This window comes from Sebastes fasciatus, chromosome 15, assembly GCF_043250625.1.
Source record: "Sebastes fasciatus isolate fSebFas1 chromosome 15, fSebFas1.pri, whole genome shotgun sequence".
Taxonomy (NCBI): domain Eukaryota; kingdom Metazoa; phylum Chordata; class Actinopteri; order Perciformes; family Sebastidae; genus Sebastes; species Sebastes fasciatus.
In genome coordinates this window covers 3,534,932-3,560,016 of record NC_133809.1, presented here as the reverse complement: position 1 = coordinate 3,560,016, position 25,085 = coordinate 3,534,932, and the positions used below count along the sequence as shown (strand labels likewise).

The 25,085-nt window shown below is 39.6% G+C and overlaps 1 protein-coding gene and 3 long non-coding RNA genes across 4 annotated transcripts in view; 2 read left to right on the top strand and 2 right to left on the bottom strand.

Moving 5' to 3' along the window:
- The window catches only part of LOC141783620 (uncharacterized), a 218,608-nt gene that overhangs the window by 76,839 nt on the left and 116,684 nt on the right, over positions 1–25,085 (top strand). The gene's annotated exons all lie outside the window — the stretch shown is intronic.
- Positions 7,610–10,500, bottom strand: LOC141783305 (uncharacterized). Its single transcript, XR_012597247.1, has 2 exons — positions 10,361–10,500; positions 7,610–9,395 (listed from the first exon to the last, which is right to left on the bottom strand). It is a non-coding gene; the product is annotated as an uncharacterized LOC141783305 (long non-coding RNA).
- LOC141783304 (uncharacterized) lies at positions 12,571–13,297 on the bottom strand. Its single transcript, XR_012597246.1, has 3 exons — positions 13,266–13,297; positions 12,956–13,027; positions 12,571–12,780 (listed from the first exon to the last, which is right to left on the bottom strand). It is a non-coding gene; the product is annotated as an uncharacterized LOC141783304 (long non-coding RNA).
- LOC141783642 (uncharacterized) lies at positions 16,955–18,537 on the top strand. Its single transcript, XR_012597326.1, has 2 exons — positions 16,955–17,022; positions 18,423–18,537. It is a non-coding gene; the product is annotated as an uncharacterized LOC141783642 (long non-coding RNA).

Below are 25,085 nucleotides of genomic sequence, written 5' to 3'. Positions count from 1 at the left end.
ACAGCTGTGAATGTTTGGGCCTTTATATCCTTATAATACTCATATTGTCAACAGAAAAGTTTATTTTTTGACAACTGGTTTAAAAACAACATCTTATTAGTAATCTCTAAACTCTGATGGCCTCCTCCTGAAATATACAGATATTTATTAAAATACCAAACTCCAAAAGAGACCATTCCAGCTCTTTGCTCCAGTGTGTCCCTTTGACAGATCCATGTAAGTGTCTTGTAGGTAAAGTGTGTTTTTCTGATGATCACATGAATAACAGAGAGTTTAATATCAGAAGGACACTGTTACTCTACCAGATATCTTAAATATCTGTTAACAAAGTGATTGTTGGAGCCATAATGTAGTTTGTTTTATTTGATCCTTCCTTCAACACAAGGTGACATGCAGTTCTGACATTGACCACAGGGTGGAGCATTAATGTAGGAAGTGTATATAGGTAAACTCCTCAGGTGATGACAGTCAGGTGTGTGAGACGGGACTGTTCACAGAAAGTAGCATCATTTTCATTTCATTTTGTACAGTCACACATCACATGTAGAACCTCTTCTGCTTTATTCCACACCCTGTTATCATGTTTGAAATCAAGTTGTTTTTAATGTTTATTTTCATACTGATGAAGTAACAGTAACTATCACTTGCTGCAGGTCGGACTCGGACTCGGACTTGGAGGGCTTTTGAGGCAGATGTTGTTTCGGTCCAGTCTTCATACCCTCCGTGAGTCTAATCTGTTAACGTCATAAACATTCTTTCACACTCTTTTTGAATATATCCTGATGAAGCTGTGAACATCATTAAAACCTTTCCAGCATGGTTACATTCATCTTTTCTGTCGCTGACAGACACTAAAGTCAGTAAAATCATCTTCCTTTTCTTGTAGACCAGAACAGCTGTGAATGTTTGGGCCTTTATATCCTTAAATCATTGAGTGGGAACAGAATCTACTTTTACTTACATTCTCTGATGCCTACTTGGTAGTTTCTGTGTTTCCAGCAGTGGATGGAATCTGGCACAATATTCCTATATTGTCCTAGAATGATCCCATATGATGGAGCAGGATGTTGAAGTGATTGATTTTCAGAAGGTGTTTAGTTTTGATTATAACTTAATGATAACTTATGGTAAATGTGATCAACCTATATGGGAACAATTCACTATTTTTTTCAGACATTCCCTATTAGTACATTGTCCCTACTTGTTATTTAATCTATCTTTCTTTCTGTTATTCTATCTATCTTTATCTAGTATTTCTCAAATTAGTTTCCATAAAACTGATATATTCACAACATAGGTTATCATGGTTTAAAATTAGGTATACCATGATAGACATGTTTATCCATATCGCCCACCTCCACTTGCAGCTTAAATCTTAGTACCTACTGTCTGTATTTTAAATAATGTGCTGTGTTTCTAACAGGAGAAGAGACGAGGTGATCCAGGAGTTTGGTGGCTGAAGTGGGATGGAAACAGCGTTGAGGCATCTGCAAGTTGGTGTTTCTGATGCTTTAACTTTTGTTCAAAATCACTTTGAACACCAATAATGATTGCTTTTATTATGATGAGTTTTCAGTTCTTCAGTTTTCATTTAATCGAAAAGGGCCATATAAATCCAATATTTTCTAAGTTGTCTTATTCAGTTGAATTTCAATTCAATTTATTTTTATATAGAATCCTGTCTTAAATCTGTCTGTTACGATTTAGAGTACGATTCTTGTCATAAAAGTTATGAGAAGACGCTTTATGTTTTATGTTAACATCGTATAGGAGTGGGCTTCTATGTTACTTTACTTTATTAGGCTCTTCCTTTTTGGTCAGTGCTTAAGATACGGTGTTGGTTTAATGTGTGTAAGAGCCAAAACATGATGCTGACATACTGAGGTTGTGGTGTAATTCACTTTTAGGAACACTAAGTGGCACTGTATTAATTGACTGACCCAGCCACGGGTATATCGGTAAGGAGGTGTGTTGTTGGCGTCAAGGTTTAGCCGGGAAAGTCAAAGGGTTTTGAACGCAGGGATGCTGAATTGTTTGCCGTGTTGTTGTTGTTTGCTTGTTGCTATGGTAACGGGACATTCTTCTTTACTACACTATTACCAATAAATGAACTGTTATTGTGAAACCAACGAGCGGCCTGAGGATCAGTTTTGTTCAACACAACAGACAACTAAAGGTAACATCTACAGCGAAAAGCGCGTCAGTCCAGGGCTAATCACCTCAGTAGCTACAGTAGTAGACTTAAAACACCAGCTGAGAAGCGGGTAGTAAAGCTCACCGTAAAAGCGCTTGCTGATAAACTGTAAAAGTTGCAAGAGGGCAGAAGGGCTCAGCTAAACAAAGTAACAAACATAAGAAAATCAATGCAAAGTTTGATGCTAATGGGTGATAAAGAACAGGTACAAAATGCTCTTGAAGAGTTGTTTAATGTGTGTGATGAAGCAAAATGTATACATGAATCTCTGTTGGTTTTGTTGCCATGTGAGGAAAAAGAAAAATATGTAACATGGTTTAATGCAAAAATGCTGACACCTAATGAGTGTATTGCTGAGGCAAAAAGGTGGGTTTCATACACTGAAGGTGACACACATGAAAAGGGTAATAATGAGGATGATATTCATCCAGATGACAGTAGGTGCTTCTCATTTCATCATTTTTCGCCTCCTCGTCTCCTCGTCTCCTCGATCCTCCGGCGCTGACCTGGAAATCGATCTCAGTCCTCCAGGACGTCCCAATTCATAAAAAGCGCATCGAGGAGCGAGGATCGAGGAGCGAGGAGGCTTGTGGAGGAGCCATGAGCGAGGATACACCAGTGCATCCTCCAGTGTGGAAGTTTATCATCGACCGACACGCCCCCTTATTGGATATCAGTTATTGATTGGATGCTGCGCCGATCAGACTGACCTGATACATCAACATCACTGCAGTTTCATACCGGAGTGAAGACAGATCACAGATTTATAGTTTAGTTGTCTTCTGATTCACCGTCTAGTTATAACCTATGTTAATTGTAGGTGTGAACAGCAGACGAACCGAGTTGATGGTGAAGTGATCCAGCAGCAGAAGGACCTGCAGCATCTCTGATTCACACACCGTCACTGAAGGAGTCTGACACTGAGAGGGTTTTATAAAACCTGACAAGGAACTGACCTCAATCAACTTTCTTCAATTATTAGAAAGTTTTCTTTTGATGATCTGTTATTTCACTCATTAACTTTTATTATGGATCCAGTTAAAGTCAGAGAGAGAAGGAGAGTCTGTCTCTTACACCTTTTACATCATTTATCCTCGTTTTCATTCAGTCACGTGAGGCTGATAATTCCTGAGTGTCGGGTTTGATATGAGTTACATCATTTACATTTTCTCTGAAACATTCAGCCTAATACATAACTTCTACTGTCAGAATATCAATAACTACAGACGCTAATAATGAATCAATAATATAAAGATATTGATCCAGTAGAGATGGTTCCTGGTCCTCTAAGCAGGACTCAGTCCACAGTAGAGATGGTTCCTGGTCCTCTAAGCAGGACTCAGTCCACAGTAGAGATGGTTCCTGGTCCTCTAAGCAGGACTCAGTCCACAGTAGAAACACAGACTGCAGCTGTTATTCATGTGCAGGTGTTTGTTAAACAGAGAGAAACACTGCTGCTCTGATAACTCTGTTTCTTTATTAGTATTAGATCAGTTCAGACATAATTAAGCTGTTACAGCTGTTGAAGCCGACTGACAGCTGATCCAGATGTGATCAGCTGCTGCTGTCATCAGAAACGGAGGTCGCTTCACGTGACGCTTCAGAGGAAACGACGTCTCATGTCTCTAAAAACATATTTCCTCGTTTCCTCCCTCCTCGAGTCTTTTCCTCGCCTCCTCCGCTCGCATCTCCCCTGGGCGGGACTAAGACGCGAGGAGAGGAGTCGAGGAGAGGAGTCAAACCGTATAAAAGCACAAATGGGAAAGACCCAGTGTTTCTAATGTTGGTAGCAAACACTCAAGCCACAAAAGTGTGAACAGTGGTAAGTCCAGTACCACATCCTCTGCCAGAATAAAGGTGGAGGCAGACAGAGCTGCACTCATGGCTCGCGTTGCAGCTTTAAAAGAAAGACAAGCTTTGGAGGAGCAAGAACAGCAGCTGAAGAGGAAAAGAGAGCAGCTTGACTTGGAAGCTGAACTAGCTGCATCCACTGCTAAGTTAGCAGTATTGAGGGCATATGATGTGGGAAGCTCCTCTCAAGGACCATCAAATGGCATGAATTCCTATTTGGAAAGGGAAAAAAGGAAAATGGAATCTGCAAATGTATTGAATCCTTCTGCAAAGGAATACAAACCTGGATCATGGAAATCATCACATCAAAATGATATGACAAAAGGATCATTACTGTCTAATAGGCCATCGGATGTGAGACCAAAGGAAACTCAGCATGGGCTAAAAGCTGCTTCAAAACATCAACACAGGCCAAATGAACATCAGCAGGAAAACAATTTGTTGGGAACATCACAGCATCGTCAGTACCAACCAACAACTGCTCAGTTAAAGGAGAAGGAAAGGCAGCCTACATACCAGCATCTGGTCGGTCAACATCCACCTGTGGACATACTTACCATCATGCACAGACAAAATGAAATAACAGCTGCTTTGGTTCAGCAGCAGCATTCACTGTCTCTACCACCGAGAGATATTCCCTTATTTGAAGGGGATCCTCTCCAATACAGGACATTCATCAAAGCCTTTGAGCAAGGAGTGGAGGAAAAGGCAGGAAAAGCAGATTGTTTGTATTATTTGGAACAATTTACCAGAGGACAGCCGCAGGAACTGGTGCGTAGCTGCCAACATATGGCTCCTGAGCGTGGCTATGCAGTGGCGAAGGGTCTTCTACAGGAACACTTTGGAAATCAGCACAAAATCACAACTGCTTATATTGAAAAGGCTTTGGCTTGGCAAACAATAAAATCTGAGGACGTGAAAGCACTCCAAGCGTACTCTTTGTTCTTACGTGGCTGTTGTAACGTGATGGGGGAACTCCAGTACATGGAAGAACTGGATATGCCTGTAAACATGAGAGCCATCAGTTCAAAGTTGGCATTAAAAATGAGGGAACAGTGGAGGACAGTAGCTCACGACATAATGGAGAGAAGCAATTACAGAGCTTACTTCATTGATCTGGTCACATTCATGGAGCGTCGTGTCAGAATTCTTTCCGACCCGCTGTTTGGCAACATACAGGAACCATCATCTGGCGTTACTGGGACGAAGCCTCTCACCAGGTTTAAGCCACAGTCTGGGTACAAGGTGAAGGGAAACATTGTCGCCACCACAGTAACATCTAAGGACTTGCCCGAGGAGGCTAAGGAACCAACATCAGATCCAGCCAAGGCTGAAAAGGCTGAATGTCTCTGCTGCGCTCGTAGTCACTCATTGGACGAGTGCAAACAGTTCAAGGGAAGGAAGCACAAGGAGAAAATTCTGTTTCTGAGGGAAAAGGGAGTTTGCTTTGCATGCTTAGGTGATGGTCACATGAGCAGGGATTGCGAGAGGCGCATGACATGCAAGGTTTGTGGACAAACTCATCCCACTGTGCTTCATATCAAAAGGCATGCAACAGCTTGGCAGCAGGAACCATCTCAACAGCCATCTTCATTCAAAACATGTGGACATACAGGGGCTGGTGAGGACCGGTGTGTTCTATCCATTCTCCCTGTGAAGGTGAAATCTGCCAAAGGAAATCGCATTATTGAAACCTATGCCTTTTTGGATCCTGGTAGTTCAGCCACGTTCTGCTCAGAACATCTAATGCAGAGGCTGAATGTTACAGGCAGAAGAACCAGCTTCTTGTTGCGCACAATGGGTCAAGAAATCTGTATGCATTTTAAATAATGTGCTGTGTTTCTATCAGGAGAAGTGACGAGGTGATCCAGGAGTTTGGTGGCTGAAGTGGGATGGAAACAGCGTTAAGGCATCTGCGAGTTGGTGTTTCTGATGCTCCTGAAAATCAATTTAAACACCAATAATGATTGCATTCATTAGGAGGAGTTTGCAGTTCTTCAGTTATATAGCAGCTTGTATTTGTTATATTTAATAAGATGCATAATCCCTTCAGGTGAAGTCTAAATATCTAAATCAGACCGGTGATGTTGGCTGTTCGGTTGACTTAAAATTGGTTAATTGCTGCATTTCTGCAGTTTAATTCAATATAATAATTAAATTTTTTACTTCCATTTGAAGCACATTTGCCCAGTGCATCTTTAAACACCAATATCTGTAGTTGTTTATCAGTTAAATGAATGAATCTGAGGAGTATGGTCATACTGTGATACTCTCTCTGTGCAGCTCTCAGACTGTCCTCAGTTATACGTTAATGAAGAGTTTATGTTATAAATCACCTGCACTTTAAAGCCCGCCCTGATTACAGTCCTTTTTTATCCCAGCGCTTCATTTATTACGCTGAAAACGCTTCTACACCCTTCGTTGGATTATTCTGTTGAGAATAAAATCAAGTGTTTATACATTTGTGGTGTCGATCGTGTCTTTTGGAAAAGTGGATTCATCCTTTAACAGAAGAACAGAATGAAGAGGAACTGCTATAAAAATATATGATTCAGGTGTAAAATTCATCAAACCGTTAGAGCTTTATCTGGAACAACAGAAAAGCTTATTGGATATAAAATACAGACATTTTATTAAAACTGCTAAAACTCCAAAAGAGATTATAAATGTAGTAGAAGTCGTTCCAGCTCTTTGCTCCAGTGTGTCCCTTTGACTCCATGTTAAGCGTCTTGTAGGTAAAGTGTGTTTTTATATGATCATATGAATAATAACAGAAAAATAAGAGTTTTTATCACACTGTTACTAGACCACATGTCTTAAATATCTGGTAACAAAGTGATGTTAATTGTGTACTAAATAGCACATAAATGTAAATTCACTAAAACAAAACCTTTGTTTATTGTATTTAAATATAGTTTGATGCACTACATAGATTGTGTTAGGACTTCAAAACTGTGTCTCTATTTTATAACTTTTTATCAATATTAAATTATTAAATAGTCCCTGCTTTTAAATGGACAGTTAAGTTTAATGGATGTAGGGAATAAAATAAAAAAATATAAAATAAAATAAAAGTTATAAAATATTTTTTGTACTTTCCCTTTTATGCTACTTTAAACCTCAAATAAAAAGAATGCAAAGTTTTATTTGAAGTTAATTTGAAATTTCATCAAAGTGAGTTAGTCAAATTAAGCTGGTATCTTCCAAATGTATGGTATTTTTGGTATGAAATTCCCTCTTGGTGTTTCCCTGTTAAATACAATTAAATAAATGTATTTATAAATAAAATATTAATAAATAGATATTTTTAAAATAAAGTAGTTATAAAATAAATGTTGAAGTATTTTTTTTCCATTTTATGCTACTTTAAACTTCTGATTAAACGAAATTCAAAGGTTTATTTGAAGTTAATTTGAGGCTTCAGCAGTGTGAGTTAGTCAAATCAAGTTTCTCAGGAAGCTGCAGCTTCTAAATCATAGATTTTTATACCAGACAATGTTTCCCTTCTGTTTATCTGTTAATGGATGAATCCCCTTTTCAAAAACACACAATCGACTCCACCGATGTATGAACACTTGATTTATTCAACAGAATAATAATAATACAACAAAAGACTTGAAATCTTCACAGATGATCCAACAGTATGAAAATATATATCCATGTCAGGATAGGATCTATCTGCTATTTATAGAAAAGATAAGATATTCCTTTATTAGTCCCACAGCGGGTAAATTTGCAGTGTACAGCAGCAAAGGGGATAGTGCAGAAACAAGAAGCATCAGTAAAAACAAAAAGCAAGATACAACACAGTAAAAAAAGACCATTAACACAATTGCACAAGTGGAAATTGATATTGTACAGTGATGGAATAAAAACAATGTAATCAAGCTGATTTTGTCGCTGACGCTCACGTCGTCTCCAGTTAGGACACGGTGTAACAGTTGTTTAATCTTAAAATGACTTCTTCAGAAGAACCCCTCAGTCTGCTCCGTCCTCTCTGTGCTGAGAGTCTAGAGACGACATCCAGAGCAACCACACACAACCTTCTTCAGGTGAATATTGTTGTTTTCTTTGGGTATCAATGGCACTAAAAGGTAAAAGGTCAACAAGTTCAAAGGTCAACAAGTTCAAAGGTCAACAAGTTCAAAGCAGGAACCACAGCAGGTTAAAACAAACTCAGAATAACAATAGAAATTATTGTTGATTAAATGGATTTGCTTTGTTTAAAGAGAACTTTTCTTAAAGGTATAATATGCAACATTCGTTGGCCCCGTTCTCATCCGTCAAATACGGCCACAAAGCATCTAAAGGAGGACTTGTGCCCATTGATGTGTAGCCTAATGCTTGTGTCTTGGTATCAGAAGCCGAGGGACGTGACAAAGCGGTGGTATTTGACCACCTGAACGGGCTGCACACCCTGCACGCCGTTATTGGCTGGAGGTTACACCCCCACGTGGGGCCAGACGACCAGACCCTTACCAATAGAAGTTTAGTGTGCTATTAGTATACTTATTTTAAACTTAAAATAAGAGGGTATACTTTCAGTTTATTTGTATGTACTTATCAGAGATATACTTAAGTATACTTGGCTTATACAGACAAGTATACAGTAAAGTCTAAGTATACTTGGCTTATACTTAATCTTTTGATTGAGATAAGAAAAGTATAATTAAGTATTCTTGCCTTATACAGAAAGGTATACTTGGCTTGTAAGTATATAACTATTAAACTAACAGTATACCTATTCACTTGTAGTATAGTTCAGAGTATAGTTGCAGTACAGAATACAACTTAGATGTAAACTAGTTGTGTACTCAAAGCTGAATGTTCTTACACTTAAAGTATCCTTTTATAACTAAAAAGCCAATTTAGTCCCAATAAGTATTGAATTAGTAAACTTACAAGTATACTACATTGATATTAGTATACTTACTACAGAAAGTATACTTCATGAAATAAACTTGAAGTATACTACTTGTTCATAAGGGGAAGCGTCCCGAGTAAAGCAAAATAAGAAGGATAGAGGAAATACGGGCAGAAGGCTGCAGGGTCTCTGCAGAAACAGACAACACAACACACTTCTAGTGGGACATAAGTGATGATTGAGAGGGATTATTTTATTTTATTATTTTTGTATCAGTCAATACATTGTTTTTTTAGGAAATTAGCAACGCAGGATTATAATGTGTGTAGAAGCCACAGCAGCATCCCCACCAGCAGCTGCAGCAGCAGTGCTAGCAGCATGACCAATACGATAAGCAGTTCAGCAAAAGTCCCTGATAGCTGATGCTGCAAAAAAGTTTCCATCCCACTTCCAACATTCGTCTCCTGGATCACCTCGTCTCTTTTCCTGTTTCAAACACAGCACATTATTTAAAATGCATACAGTGGGTATTAAGATTTAAGCTGCAAGTGTAGGTGGGCGATATGGATAAACATGTCTATCATGCCATATGTACATTTATATCACGATAATATTTGTCAGTTTTATGGAAACTAATTTGAGAAATACTAGATAAAGAGAGATGGAATAACAGAAAGAAAGATAAATAAAATAACAATAGGGACAATGTACTAATGTCACTATTTCCTATAAATAAATAGTCCTGAGTCCCATAATAGCTACAACAAACAACGGACCTCATGCAAGAACATCTTCATATTCTTATCTTAACTTTCTCATACTTCTTTTCGTACCGTCGTACAAGTGTGTCACGTCAGATTCAGCAAACGCTCCTAACTTCAGATAACCGTGTATGTTTATGTGCTGTCAGTCATTTCTTTGAACAGCAGTTTATGTCCTGACATCTAAGTCAACTGAGACCAAAACAACTAATTATTCAACTAATCCACTAAGAGGGGCAGTTCTACTCATGTGAATAGTAAAGGGACAATTTTGCACCAAATGTCAGAATATTTCCTAATTTAAATATGTGTAATTATCACAGGAGCACCGAGACGCTGTTGGCTAAGCAGCACAGTTACGGGTGTATTTCACCCTCTTTGAGAGTTTCTTTTTGTCTTATTTGTGCAGGTTTAGCGGCTACAAAAGCTGCACAATCCTTTTGTGAATTCACCCCTCAGTGTTTTAGTAACAAACCTGGTGGCTGCATCTGATCACTGATATTTAACCTTTCACAACCCAGATAAGACTCAGAACAGGTGTGTCCTCTACTCAAGTATTTAATCAGTTAATAAATAGTTATAATATATAATAACCTTATTTACCTAACCTATTATTATTTACCTAACCCAACTGTGTGTGTGCAAAATGTTCATGAAAGCAGTTACATTTTGATGTTAATAAAAACTTACATGAGAGAGGATCCTTCTTTGAAATCAAGAACGGGACTGATTGACCTTCTGCGGCGCCTCATCTTGAAGCTTTCTGCACTCAGTCTGGTAGACAAGAGAGAAAGACCACCAGGGTGGGAGATTAAATTAGCAAACATCCACTGCTGGAAACACAGAAACTACCAAGTAGGAATCAGAGAATTTAAGTAAAAGTTGATTCTGTTCCCACTGTTTAAAGTAGTTCCCACTTTAACTTCATCACATGGGATCATTCTAGCTACAGAGGACGCCATCGCCCACATCCTACACACCGCCCTCTCCCACCTGGAAGCAAGGGACACCTATGTGAGTATGCAGTTCGTGGATTACACCTACACCCACGACTGTGTGGCAACAAGAATTTCAAACACCATCGTGAAGTTTGCGGACGACACAGCAGTTGTGGGGTTGATCTCCCATGGCGACGAGACGGCCTACAGGGAAGAGGTGACCACATTGGAACAGTGGTGTCAGAACAACCACCTCTCCCTGAACGTCTCAAAGACCAAGGAGGTCATTGTGGATTACAGGAGGGGGTGTTGCACTCACCCACCAGTCACCATCAACGGCACAGCGGTGGAGAGGGTGGACACCTTTAAATACCTGGGTGTCAACATCCATAAGGACTTGACATGGGCCACCCACACCACCGCTGTAGTCAGGAAGACCCAGCAGAGACTGTACGCTCTGAGGCGACTCAAGACTTTCAGACTGAAACCGCAAATCCTCAGGGACTTCTACCGGGGCACCATAGAGAGCCTCCTGACAGGCTGCTTCACCACCTGTACGGCAGCTGCACCAACGTGGACCGTAAGGCGCTGGGAAGGGTGGTGCGCTCGGCCCAACACATCACCGGGTGCGAGCTGCCCGGCCTGCAGGAGCTTTACACCCAGCGGTGCCTCAGGAAGTCCCTGAGGGTCATTAAGGACAACAAACCCCCCCGGACTCTCACCAGCAGACTGAGGAACAGTTTTTTCCCCCAGGCCATCAGACTCTTAAACAGATAAATCATACAACACTCTCTCCCTCACAAAAAGTGCAATAAACAAGTGCATTACTTCAATCAATGCAATATGTGCAAGATAAAAACATTTTTTTTAAAAATGCCTGTGCAATATTTTTATAGTATCGACCTCTACTGCTCCCATATGTGTATATATACAGTATATAGATATATAAATATACTTACTGTTTTCTTAATGGAGCTTCTCAGCAAAAAGTATTTCACACGATTGTACTTGTATAACCAGTGTGACAAGAAACATCTTGAATCTTGAATCTAGGACAATATGAGTATTATAAGGATGTAAAGGCCCAAACATTCACAGCTGTTCTGATCTACAAGAAAAGGAAGATGATTTTACTGACTTTAGTGTCTGTCAGCGACAGAAAAGATGAATGTAACCATGCTGGAAAGGTTTTAATGATGTTCACAGCTTCATCAGGATATATTCAAAAAGAGTGTGAAAGAATGTTTATGAGGTTAACAGATTGTGTGACTGTATAAAATGTTCATACTGAGACAACATTTTAATGTCAGTAAAAACTTACTTCTGGTTATGAGAGAAGCATCTATCTTAAAAATTTTTAACACGACCTTGTAACTCGCCAGACTCAGTACGCCAACTTTCCATAACCTGTCTGGAAGAAAGAATCACACGCACACACGCAGTAATCCTCTAATTTTTGTCTATTTGTGGTCAATGTCAGAACTGCATGTCACCTTGTGTTGAAGGAAGGATCAAATAAAACAAACTACATTATGGCTCCAACAATCACTTTAACAGATATTTAAGATATCTGGTAGAGTAACAGTGTCCTTCTGATAATAAACTCTCTGTTATTCATGTGATCATCAGAAAAACACACTTTACCTACAAGACACTTACATGGATCTGTCAAAGGGACACACTGGAGCAAAGAGCTGGAATGGTCTCTTTTGGAGTTTGGTATTTTAATAAATATCTGTATATTTCAGGAGGAGGCCATCAGAGTTTAGAGGTGGCTATTAGCGCTGCAAGACTTGGACGGTTTTTGCAATGAGGCTCATTTGTAGGGCTGTCCTCGACCAAAGACTAACACTCGTACAATTTCATCGACTAATCGATTAGTCCAAACAGGTGTGTCCTCAACTTAAGTATTTAATCAGTTAATAAATAGTTATAATATATAATAACCTTATTTACCTAACCTATTATTATTTACCTAACCCAACTGTGTGTGTGCAAAATGTTCATGAATGCAGTTACATTTTAATGTTAATAAAAACTTACATGAGAGAGGATCCTTCTTTGAAACCATCGGTGCAGGGGTTTGACGACTTCTTCTTCTTCTTCTTCTTCTTCTTCTTCTTCTTCTTCTCCTCCTTCACCGTCGCCTCTCAGGAAGAATCAAAGTCCGACCTGCAGCAAGTGATAGTTACTGTTACTTCATCAGTATAAAAATAAACATTAAGAACAACTTGATTTCAAACATGATAACAGGGTGTGGAATAAAGCAGAAGAGGTTCTACATGTGATGTGTGACTGTACAAAATGTTCATAATGAGGCAACATTTTAATGTCAGTAAAAGTTTACTTCTGGTTAGGAGAGGGGCGGCTTTCTTCGATATCTTGTGAAGAAAAAATACGTAGACTTTCCCAAACGTGTCTGGAAGAAAGATAATCACACACGACCCCGTAATCATGTCATTTTTGTCTCTAACAGTCTTGAAGAGGAACCTGATCTTTTTACAGATGATATTACAGGATATAGTGACAGTTTGGGCAAACAGGACAAAAAGTAATTTTTTTATAAAAGTTGCCAACTGTAGTTTTAACCAAGTATGTTATTTAACCTTAACCGTGTCAATCAATGCAGTTACATTTTAATGTTAATTAAAGCTTACTTGAGAAGGGACATTTCGCTGGTACAGATTCTAGTAGACAAGAGAGAAAGACCACCAGGGTGGGAGATTAGATTATTAGACATCCACTGCTGGAAACACAGAAACTACCAAGTAGGTATCAGAAAAGTTTCCAGAACTTAACTTCATCATAATATGAGTATTATACGGGGTAAAGGCCCAAACAGAGACCAGTTATGTAAGTTGTTGTGTGACCAGTAAGAAAATAGAGAAAGATAAATGCAGGTTGAGTTTCAGCTTTTGTCCACTTGTTTTGCTCAGTTAAACAACAAAATAAATGACCTGAAGAAAATAACAGAAAAACAGAAATAAAACTAGTTTTGTTTTCATGTGAAGACGAGTAAAACAGTCGCCTGAAGCACACTGTCGTTCTCCTTTTTCACTCACACAAAATAAATTCTGATCTGTTTTTCTGTTTTGTTTTTTGTTGAGCAGATTGAATAATATAATTGAATAAAATGATGATAGTATACAATTCATTAAAGTATATAAAAGACTTAGTTACAATACCTTTAGATGGTGGAAAACACTGCGACACAGGTGAACGAGAGGCAAAAGTGAAACTAATGAACTACTTAAACCTGACCCTAAAACTCTTGGCAAAGCCAACACACAAACTACTTAAGCCCAACCCCTCAACACACAGGTGACTTTTAAGCTTCCACCGCTACTGAGGCTCCTGACGGTGTATTAAATGAATAAAGTGTCAAATAGCCAATATGTCTTGTTTGTTCCTTGTTACTGATGGAGAGTTCAATCATCCAATCCACCAAACACCTCAAAACAAGAGTCAATACCAACAGGAGAACACACTGTTTACCATTGACGGAGCATTTTGGAACATTTTTCTTGGGCGCTACCAGCTACATAATCAGCTGTGCTGCTCATCCCACAAATGCATGATCCTTACAAGTTGGACATCATTGTGAAGGTAAATAAACAGGCTTTCCAACCATGTAAAATACAATGACCATTAGCATTGATACAACAGAGAAATAATCCACCAAACACAAGTTTACAAACTTTTCCCCCCCATTTTTATATATATATGTATATATATATATATACATATATATATACATATATATACACACATCTCTTTCTCTCAGAGACAGAGAGAGAGAGATGTGGGAGGAAGTCATAGAGCAGTTTGGGAGGGATGTCTCTCTCTCTGTCTCTTCAAGCAGGTAAATTCCTGCTTGAAGGGATGGGCTCCCTTCAAGAAGGTAAATTCCTGCTTGTTTTCATTTGTGTTTCCTCTTCAGTCAGTAGCCTTGTGACGCAGTTTTTTCCCACCATCTAAAAGGTATTGTAACTACTTTATTACTTTATTAATCTTATCTCCAGAGTCTGTGTAACATCAGTTTATTCAATTATTGCATTTAATTCCGAACAACAACAAAAATAAACAGAAAACTGGTCAGAAAAGGGTTTTTATTTTGTTATTTTAAATAAGGGTAACAGTGCAGCGCTTTATGTAGGCCCACTGTTTTCTCCTTCTTAAAATAGTCTAATAAACCAGATGAACAAGTGTCATTTATGTTGTTTGGTTTTAATTCAACACTATGATCAACATCCATTCAGCGTCGGTAATATGGAGTAGAACCTGCATCTGATTATTTTATTAGGAGTCAAATGTGATGTGTTGCTGTTTTCTTCGTCTTTATATCGGTAGTCTGAGAAACAAAGCAAACAATCAATCTACTATTTAGTCGTTTCACTGAGTGAGAAAAAGCAGAAACTCCATTTCTCCACTTTAAGACTATAAAAGAGGGATAACTGGGCTACTTTACAGAGACAACTTTTACTGAACTTCTCCAATACTGAGATATATACAGTATATATGTATATATATATATATATATATATATATATATATATATATATATATATATATATATATATATATATAGGTTTAGATTATAGTTTATCATTCTATCTTTTTTTAACTGCTTACATACTTGAGTTGAGGACACACCTGTGCACATGCACGTACAATTTCCTGGTTATGAGTATTTTCCTGATAAGGTGAAACATCAGCATGCAGATGCAGCTACCAGGTGAACACTGAGTTCTAGTGTAAGCGACCTGGGTGTGTGCGAAAGAATAAAGTCGTCCAACTCGTTCTGGGTTTTCCTCATAACTTTAGTGAACTCCTGAACACAGTTCAATTAAGCCATCTCCCTCTGCTCCCTCACTGCCAACCATAAACCACTCCTCCTTTTTCTCTCTCTCTTCTCCTCTTCTCTCAACACATAAAACTCCCAGAGCCCTGAACAGCACCGACTAGCTGACAATATGTGATACCAGCAGTAGCTGACAATATGTGATACCAGAATATCTTAACATTAATGTAAACACTAAATATGTGTAAACAAAATGGAATAGAGCAAATCAATAACATACTAAACCTATGTTTGCACAACTATGTTTACATGACACAATTTCAGTCTTACACTAACAACATTAGCATTGTAACTAAGGTTCACGTATTCTCACATGCAGCAAGTTCTTCAGTTAGAGGATCTGAAACCTGCAGATATTGAAGTTGACTTGATGTAACTGTACTGTCAGATCAATGTGATTAGTCATTGATAACTTGTCTCAGTCCTAATGCATTCAGTGACTACTGAGGAGACCTTAATAATAATCTATTAATAATAATCTATTAATAATAATAATAATAATAATAATAATAATAATAATAATAATAATAATAATAATAATAATAATGCATGTTAAAGTGAGGAGTGGGGTAACTGGGCTACTTTACAGAGTCAACTTTTACTGAATTTCTCTGAGGCCTGAGGCCTTAAAGGGACTATTTGTAACTTTGTACGCGCATAAATGTAGCTGCCTCTCCAACTCTGCCTGCCTGCCTTCGCTCAGAGAGCGCGCGTTCACAGCACGCTCCACCTCTAGACGTGAACGCGCGCTCACTCCTCACTGCAGAAGAGTTAGTTTAGCTCTGAGAATATCTAGTGAATGAACAGTGGACGTTTGTGCAGAAAAAAAATGCTGCAGCTTCACCAGACCAACAGAGGCTTTCTGTGTCTTGTGAAGTAACGGAGCTCCTTAGCTAGTAACGTTACCCTCTCGTTACCGACCGGGTGCCGGTGTCTCCTCTGCTCTCCGGCTGCGGGCGGAGAGAGCAGGGAGACACGCTGCAGAGCGCCGCTGCTTCAGCCTGCACTTAGGCAGGAAAAGCCAACACTAGGATCAGATCTAAATCATGTTCATGGAGAGACTTTCGTCTGGTCAGCTAACATTACTGCCAAGCAGCTGAAATATAGAGTGATATTGTGGTTTTAGCTGAAGTGTGCCGCCTCACTGTTTTGAGTGATGCTCGTTCAGGTATATTTAGAGCGAGCAAGCGCGAGCCCGACGCTGACTTTCGTTGATTTCACAGCCACAGGTGTCGCTGTTAAGAAGCATTTCTGAAAGTTACAAATAGTCCCTTTAAAGGACTGATTTTCAAAATACTATACGTCAACCACACACACACACACACACACACACACACACACACATACACACACACACATAAATATATATAAAGTTGCTTTAACAAAAGTTCAGTCATTTAAATGAAAAGAAAAAATTAAAAATGTTCTTATTCTCTCTTTTTTGTGTCTTGTATTGAATAATCTAATTTCTTTCTCTCTTGTACCAGAAGTGAAACAGAAAGCAAAGCTTCCTCTACAGACATGGAGGTCCCCAAGCCTCTCGGGGCAATAAGGTAAGCTTTAATAGAACCTTTAACACACATTTTTTGACAACTGGTTTAAAAATATCGTCTTATTAGTAACCTCTAATCTCTGATGGCCTCCTTCTGAAATATACAGATTTTTTATTGAAATACTAAATTGTTAAAACTCCAAAAAATGTAGTCGAACATATTCCAGCTCTTTGCTCCAGTGTGTCCCTTTGACAGATCCATGTAAGTGTCTTGTAGGTAAAGTGTGTTTTTCTGATGATCACATGAATAACAGAGAGTTTGTTATCAGAAGGACAATGTTACTCTACCAGATATCTTAAATATGTGTTAAAGTGATTGTTGGAGCCATAATGTAGTTTGTTTTATTTGATCCTTCCTTCAACACAAGGTGACATGCAGTTCTGACATTGACCACAGGGTGGAGCATTAATGTAGGAAGTGTATATAGGTAAACTCCTCAGGTGATGACAGTCAGGTGTGTGAGACGGGACTGTTCACAGAAAGTAGCATCATTTTCATTTCATTTTGTACAGTCACACATCACATGTAGAACCTCTTCTGCTTTATTCCACACCCTGTTATCATGTTTGAAATCAAGTTGGTTTAATGTTTATTTTCATACTGATGAAGTAACAGTAACTATCACTTGCTGCAGGCCTGAAGATCCAGACATGGACTCTGAGTCAGATGAAGGTGGTTCGGTCCAGTCTGCATACCCTCCGTGAGTCTAATCTGTTAACCTCATAAACATTGTTTCACACTCTTTTTGAATATATCCTGATGAAGCTGTGAACGTCATTAAAACCTTTACAGCATGGTTACATTCATCTTTTCTGTCGCTGACAGACACTAAAGTCAGTAAAATCAACTTCCTTTTCTTGTAGACCAGAACAGCTGTGAATGTTTGGGCCTTTATATCCTTAAATCATTGAGTGGGAACAGAATCTACTTTTACTTACATTCTCTGATGCCTACTTGGTAGTTTCTGTGTTTCCAGCAGTGGATGGAATCTGGCACAATATTCCTATATTGTCCTAGAATGATCCCATATGATGGAGCAGGATGTTAAAGTGATTGATTTTCAGAAGGTGTTTAGTTTTGATTATAACTTAATGATAACTTATGGTAAATGTGATCAACCTATATGGGAACATTTCACTATTTTTTTCAGACATTCCCTATTAGTACATTGTCCCTACTTGTTATTTAATCTATCTTTCTTTCTGTTATTCTATCTATCTTTATCTAGTATTTCTCAAATTAGTTTCCATAAAACTGATATATTCACAACATAGGTTATCATGGTTTAAAATTAGGTATACCATGATAGACATGTTTATCCATATCGCCCACCTCCACTTGCAGCTTAAATCTTAGTACCTACTGTCTGTATTTTAAATAATGTGCTGTGTTTCTAACAGGAGAAGAGACGAGGTGATCCAGGAGTTTGGTGTCTGAAGTGGGATGGAAACAGCGTTGAGGCATCTGCAAGTTGGTGTTTCTGATGCTCCTGAAAATCACTTTGAACACCAATAATGATTGCTTTTATTATGATGAGTTTGCAGTTCTTCAGTTTTCATTTAATCGAAAAGGGCCATATAAATCCAATATTTTCTAAGTTGTCTTATTCAGTTGAATTTCAATTCAATTTATTTTTATATAGAATCCTGTCTTAAATCTGTCTGTTACGATTTAGAGTACGATTCTTGTCATAAAAGTTATGAGAAGACGCTTTATGTTTTATGTTAACCTCGTATGGGAGTGGGCTTCTATGTTACTTTACTTTGTTAGGCTCTTCCTTTTTGGTCAGTGCTTAAGATACGGTGTTGGTTTAATGTGTGTAAGAGCCAAAACATGATGCTGACATACTGAGGTTGTGGTGTAATTCACTTTTAGGAACACTAAGTGGCACTGTATTAATTGACTGACCCAGCCACGGGTATATCGGTAAGGAGGTGTGTTGTTGGCGTCAAGGTTTAGCCGGGAAAGTCAAAGGGTTTTGAACGCAGGGATGCTGAATTGTTTGCCGTGTTGTTGTTGTTTGCTTGTTGCTATGGTAACGGGACATTCTTCTTTACTATACTATTACCAATAAATGAACTGTTATTGTGAAACCAACGAGCGGCCTGAGGATCAGTTTTGTTCAACACAACAGACAACTAAAGGTAACATCTACAGCGAAAAGCGCGTCAGTCCAGGGCTAACCACCTCAGTAGCTACAGTAGTAGACTTAAAACACCAGCTGAGAAGCGGGTAGTAAAGCTCACCGTAAAAGCGCTTACTGATAAACTGGAAAAGTTACAAGACAGCAGAAGGGCTCAGCTAAACAAAGTAACAAACATAAGAAAATCAATGCAAAGTTTGATGCTAATGGGTGATAAAGAACAGGTACAAAATGCTCTCGAAGAGTTGTTTAATGTGTGCGATGAAGCAAAATGTATACATGAATCTCTGTTGGGTTTGTTGCCATGTGAGGAAAAAGAAAAACATGTAACATGGTTTAATGCAAAAATGCTGACACCTAATGAGTGTATTGCTGAGGCAAAAAGGTGGGTTTCATACACTGAAGGTGACACACATGAAAAGGGTAATAATGAGGATGATATTCATCCAGATGACAGTAGGTGCATCTCATTTCATCATTTTTCGCCTCCTCGTCTCCTCGCTCCTCGATCCTCCGGCGCTGACCTGGAAATCGATCTCAGTCCTCCAGGACGTCCCAATTCATAAAATGCGCATCGAGGAGCGAGGATCGAGGAGCGAGGAGGCTTGTGGAGGAGCCATGAGCGAGGATACACCAGTGCATCCTCCAGTGTGGAAGTTTATCATCGACCGACACGCCCCCTTATTGGATATCAGTTATTGATTGGACGCTGCGCCGATCAGACTGACCTGATACATCAACATCACTGCAGTTTCATACCGGAGTGAAGACAGATCACAGATTTATAGTTTAGTTGTCTTCTGATTCACCGTCTAGTTATAATCTGTGTTAACTATAGGTGTGAACAGCAGATGAACCGAGTTGATGGTGAAGTGATCCAGCAGCAGAAGGACCTGCAGCATCTCTGATTCACACACCGTCACTGAAGGAGTCTGACACTGAGAGGGGTTTATGTAACCTGACAAGGAACGGACCTCAATCAACTTTCTTCAATTATTAGAAAGAGTTTTCTTTTGATGATCTGTTATTTCACTCATTCACTTTTATTAAGGATCCAGTTAAAGTCAGAGAGAGAAGGAGAGTCTGTCTCTTACACCTTTTACATCATTTATCCTCGTTTTCATTCAGTCACATGTGAAACTGATAATTCCTGAGTGTCGGGTTTGATATGAGTTACATCATTTACATTTTCTCTGAAACATTCAGCCTAATACATAACTTCTACTGTCAGAATATCAATAACTACAGACGCTAATAATGAATCAATAATATAAAGATATTGATCCAGTAGAGATGGTTCCTGGTCCTCTAAGCAGGACTCAGTCCACAGTAGAGATGGTTCCTGGTCCTCTAAGCAGGACTCAGTCCACAGTAGAGATGGTTCCTGGTCCTCTAAGCAGGACTCAGTCCACAGTAGAGATGGTTCCTGGTCCTCTAAGCAGGACTCAGTCCACAGTAGAGATGGTTCCTGGTCCTCTAAGCAGGACTCAGTCCACAGTAGAAACACAGACTGCAGCTGTTATTCATGTGCAGGTGTTTGTTAAACAGAGAGAAACACTGCTGCTCTGATAACTCTGTTTCTTTATTAGTATTAGATCAGTTCAGACATAATTAAGCTGTTACAGCTGTTGAAGCCGACTGACAGCTGATCCAGATGTGATCAGCTGCTGCTGTCATCAGAAACGGACGTCGCTTCACGTGACGCTTCAGAGGAAACGACGTCTCATGTCTCTAAAAACATATTTCCTTGTTTCCTCTCTCCTCGAGTCTTTTCCTCGCCTCCTCCGCTCGCATCTCCCCTGAGCGGGACTAAGACGCGAGGAGAGGAGTCGAGGAGAGGAGTCGAGGAGAGGAGTCAAGCCGTATAAAAGCACAAATGGGAAAGACCCAGTGTTTCTAATGTTGGTAGCAAACACTCAAGCCACAAAAGTGTGAGCAGTGGTAAGTCCAGTACCACATCCTCTGCCAGAATAAAGGTGGAGGCAGACAGAGCTGCACTCATGGCTCGCGTTGCAGCTTTAAAAGAAAGACAAGCTTTGGAGGAGCAAGAACAGCAGCTGAAGAGGAAAAGAGAGCAGCTTGACTTGGAAGCTGAACTAGCTGCATCCACTGCTAAGCTAGCAGTATTGAGGGCATATGATGTGGGAAGCTCCTCTCAAGGACCATCAAATGGCATGAATTCCTATTTGGAAAGGGGAAAAAAGGAAAATGGAATCTGCAAATGTATTGAATCCTTCTGCAAAGGAATACAAACCTGGATCATGGAAATCATCACATCAAAATGATATGACAAAAGGATCATTACTGTCTAATAGGCCATCGGATGTGAGACCAAAGGAAACTCAGCATGGGCTAAAAGCTGCTTCAAAACATCAACACAGGCCAAATGAACATCAGCAGGAAAACAATTTGTTGGGAACATCACAGTATCGTCAGTACCAACCAACAACTGCTCAGTTAAAGCCAGAGGAAAGGCAGCCTACATACCAGGACCTGGTCGGTCAACATCCACCTGTGGACATACTTACCATCATGCACAGACAAAATGAAATAACAGCTGCTTTGGTTCAGCAGCAGCATTCACTGTCTCTACCACCGAGAGATATTCCCTTATTTGAAGGGGATCCTCTCCAATACAGGACATTCATCAAAGCCTTTGAGCAAGGAGTGGAGGAAAAGGCAGGAAAAGCAGATTGTTTGTATTATTTGGAACAATTTACCAGAGGACAGCCGCAGGAACTGGTGCGTAGCTGCCAACATATGGCTCCTGAGCGTGGCTATGCAGTGGCGAAGGGTCTTCTACAGGAACACTTTGGAAATCAGCACAAAATCACAACTGCTTATATTGAAAAGGCTTTGGCTTGGCAAACAATAAAATCTGAGGACGTGAAAGCACTCCAAGCGTACTCTTTGTTCTTACGTGGCTGTTGTAACGTGATGGGGGAACTCCAGTACATGGAAGAACTGGATATGCCTGTAAACATGAGAGCCATCAGTTCAAAGTTGGCATTAAAAATGAGGGAACAGTGGAGGACAGTAGCTCACGACATAATGGAGAGAAGCAATTACAGAGCTTACTTCATTGATCTGGTCACATTCATGGAGCGTCGTGTCAGAATTCTTTCCGACCCGCTGTTTGGCAACATACAGGAACCATCATCTGGCGTTACTGGGACGAAGCCTCTCACCAGGTTTAAGCCACAGTCTGGGTACAAGGTGAAGGGAAACATTGTCGCCACCACAGTAACATCTAAGGACTTGCCCGAGGAGGCTAAGGAACCAACATCAGATCCAGCCAAGGCTGAAAAGGCTGAATGTCTCTGCTGCGCTCGTAGTCACTCATTGGACGAGTGCAAACAGTTCAAGGGAAGGAAGCACAAGGAGAAAATTCTGTTTCTGAGGGAAAAGGGAGTTTGCTTTGCATGCTTAGGTGATGGTCACATGAGCAGGGATTGCGAGAGGCGCATGACATGCAAGGTTTGTGGACAAACTCATCCCACTGTGCTTCATATCAAAAGGCATGCAACAGCTTGGCAGCAGGAACCATCTCAACAGCCATCTTCATTCAAAACATGTGGACATACAGGGGCTGGTGAGGACCGGTGTGTTCTATCCATTCTCCCTGTGAAGGTGAAATCTGCCAAAGGAAATCGCATTATTGAAACCTATGCCTTTTTGGATCCTGGTAGTTCAGCCACGTTCTGCTCAGAACATCTAATGCAGAGGCTGAATGTTACAGGCAGAAGAACCAGCTTCTTGTTGCGCACAATGGGTCAAGAAATCTGTATGCATTTTAAATAATGTGCTGTGTTTCTATCAGGAGAAGTGACGAGGTGATCCAGGAGTTTGGTGGCTGAAGTGGGATGGAAACAGCGTTAAGGCATCTGCGAGTTGGTGTTTCTGATGCTCCTGAAAATCAATTTAAACACCAATAATGATTGCATTCATTAGGAGGAGTTTGCAGTTCTTCAGTTATATAGCAGTTTGTATGTCAGGAAATGATCCTATTTGTGTTTGTTATCTTTAATAAGATGCATAATCCCTTCAGGTGAAGTCTAAATATCTAAATCAGACCGGTGATGTTGGCTGTTATGTTGACTTAAAATTGGTTAATTGCTGCATTTCTGCAGTTTAATTCAATATAATAATTAAATTTTTTACTTCCATTTGAAGCACATTTGCCCAGTGCATCTTTAAACACCAATATCTGTAGTTGTTTATCAGTTAAATGAATGAATCTGAGGAGTATGGTCATACTGTGATACTCTCTCTGTGCAGCTCTCAGACTGTCCTCAGTTATACGTTAATGAAGAGTTTATGTTATAAATCACCTGCACTTTAAAGCCCGCCCTGATTACAGTCCTTTTTTATCCCAGAGCTTCATTTATTACGCTGAAAACGCTTCTGCACCCTTCGTTGGATTATTCTGTTGAGAATAAAATCAAGTGTTTATACATTTGTGGTGTCGATCGTGTCTTTTGGAAAAGTGGATTCATCCTTTAACAGAAGAACAGAATGAAGAGGAACTGCTATAAGAATATATGATTCAGGTGTAAAATTCATCAAACCGTTAGTGCTTTATCTGGAACAACAGAAAAGCTTACTGGATATAAAATACAGACATTTTATTAAAACTGCTAAAACTCCAAAAGAGATTATAAATGTAGTAGAAGTCGTTCCAGCTCTTTGCTCCAGTGTGTCCCTTTGACTCCATGTTAAGCGTCTTGTAGGTAAAGTGTGTTTTTACTATGATCATATGAATAATAACAGAAAAATAAGGGTTTTTATCACACTGTTACTAGACCACATGACTTAAATATCTGGTAACAAAGTGATGTTAATTGTGAACTAAATAGCACATAAATGTAAATTCACTAAAACAAAACCTTTGTTTATTGTATTTAAATATAGTTTGATGCACTACATAGATTGTATTAGGACTTCAATATTATTAATATTAAAATGAATTCATATTATATTTTTCTCTTTTAATTTACCTTTTTGGTAAGTATGCATATATGTATAATTTAATTATTTTATTTATAAAGGGTTTCTCAAATTAGTTCACAACATACTGTATGTTATCATGGTATGAAATTAAAGGGACTGTTTATAACTTCTTTCACGTATAAATTACCCGGGTTGGTGTCCCATGTGGGCTCGTATATGCGTGCTGTCGTGTGGCTACGCTGTTCAGACTCAGACTCCAACACAAACTACACAGAAGCACCAAAACCTCTTGGTTGTATCTAGTGAAGCCCGTCTGTTAAACAGTGTTGGCCGCGGTCGGAGGACGCGGGGGAGACCGTAGCTTTGGTCTCCAGGACCGGAGTCTCTGCTGTACTCTGCTCTTCTGCCTGCCTTCACTCACACACCACGCACGTTCTTGCTCTCTCTCCACCTCTCACGTGCATGCTGCTCACTCCACACTGCAGAAGAGTTAGTTTAGCTCTGAGAATATCTAGTGAATGTACAGTGGACGTTTGTGCAGAAATAACTGCTGCAGCTCCTCCAGACCAACAGAGGTTTCCCGTGTCTTGTGAAGTGACGGGGCTCCGCGGAGAGAAACGTTATCGTCTCCGACCGGGTGCCGGTGTCTCCCCTGTTCCCTCCGGCCGCGGTCGGGAGGCTGAAGCATGAAAAGCCAACACTAGGATCAGCAGTGATTCATGGAGAGACCTTCATCTGGTCAGCTAACATTACTGCCAAGCAGCTGAAATATAGAGTGATATTGTGGTTTTAGCTGACGTGTGTCGCCTCACTGTTTTGAGCGATGCTCGTTCATGTCTATATAGAGCGAGACGCTGACTTTAGTTGACTTAACGGCCACAGGTGTCGCTGTTAACAAGCAATTCTGATTCTTACAAACAGTCCCTTTAAATATACCATGATAGACATGTTTATCCATATCGCCCACCTC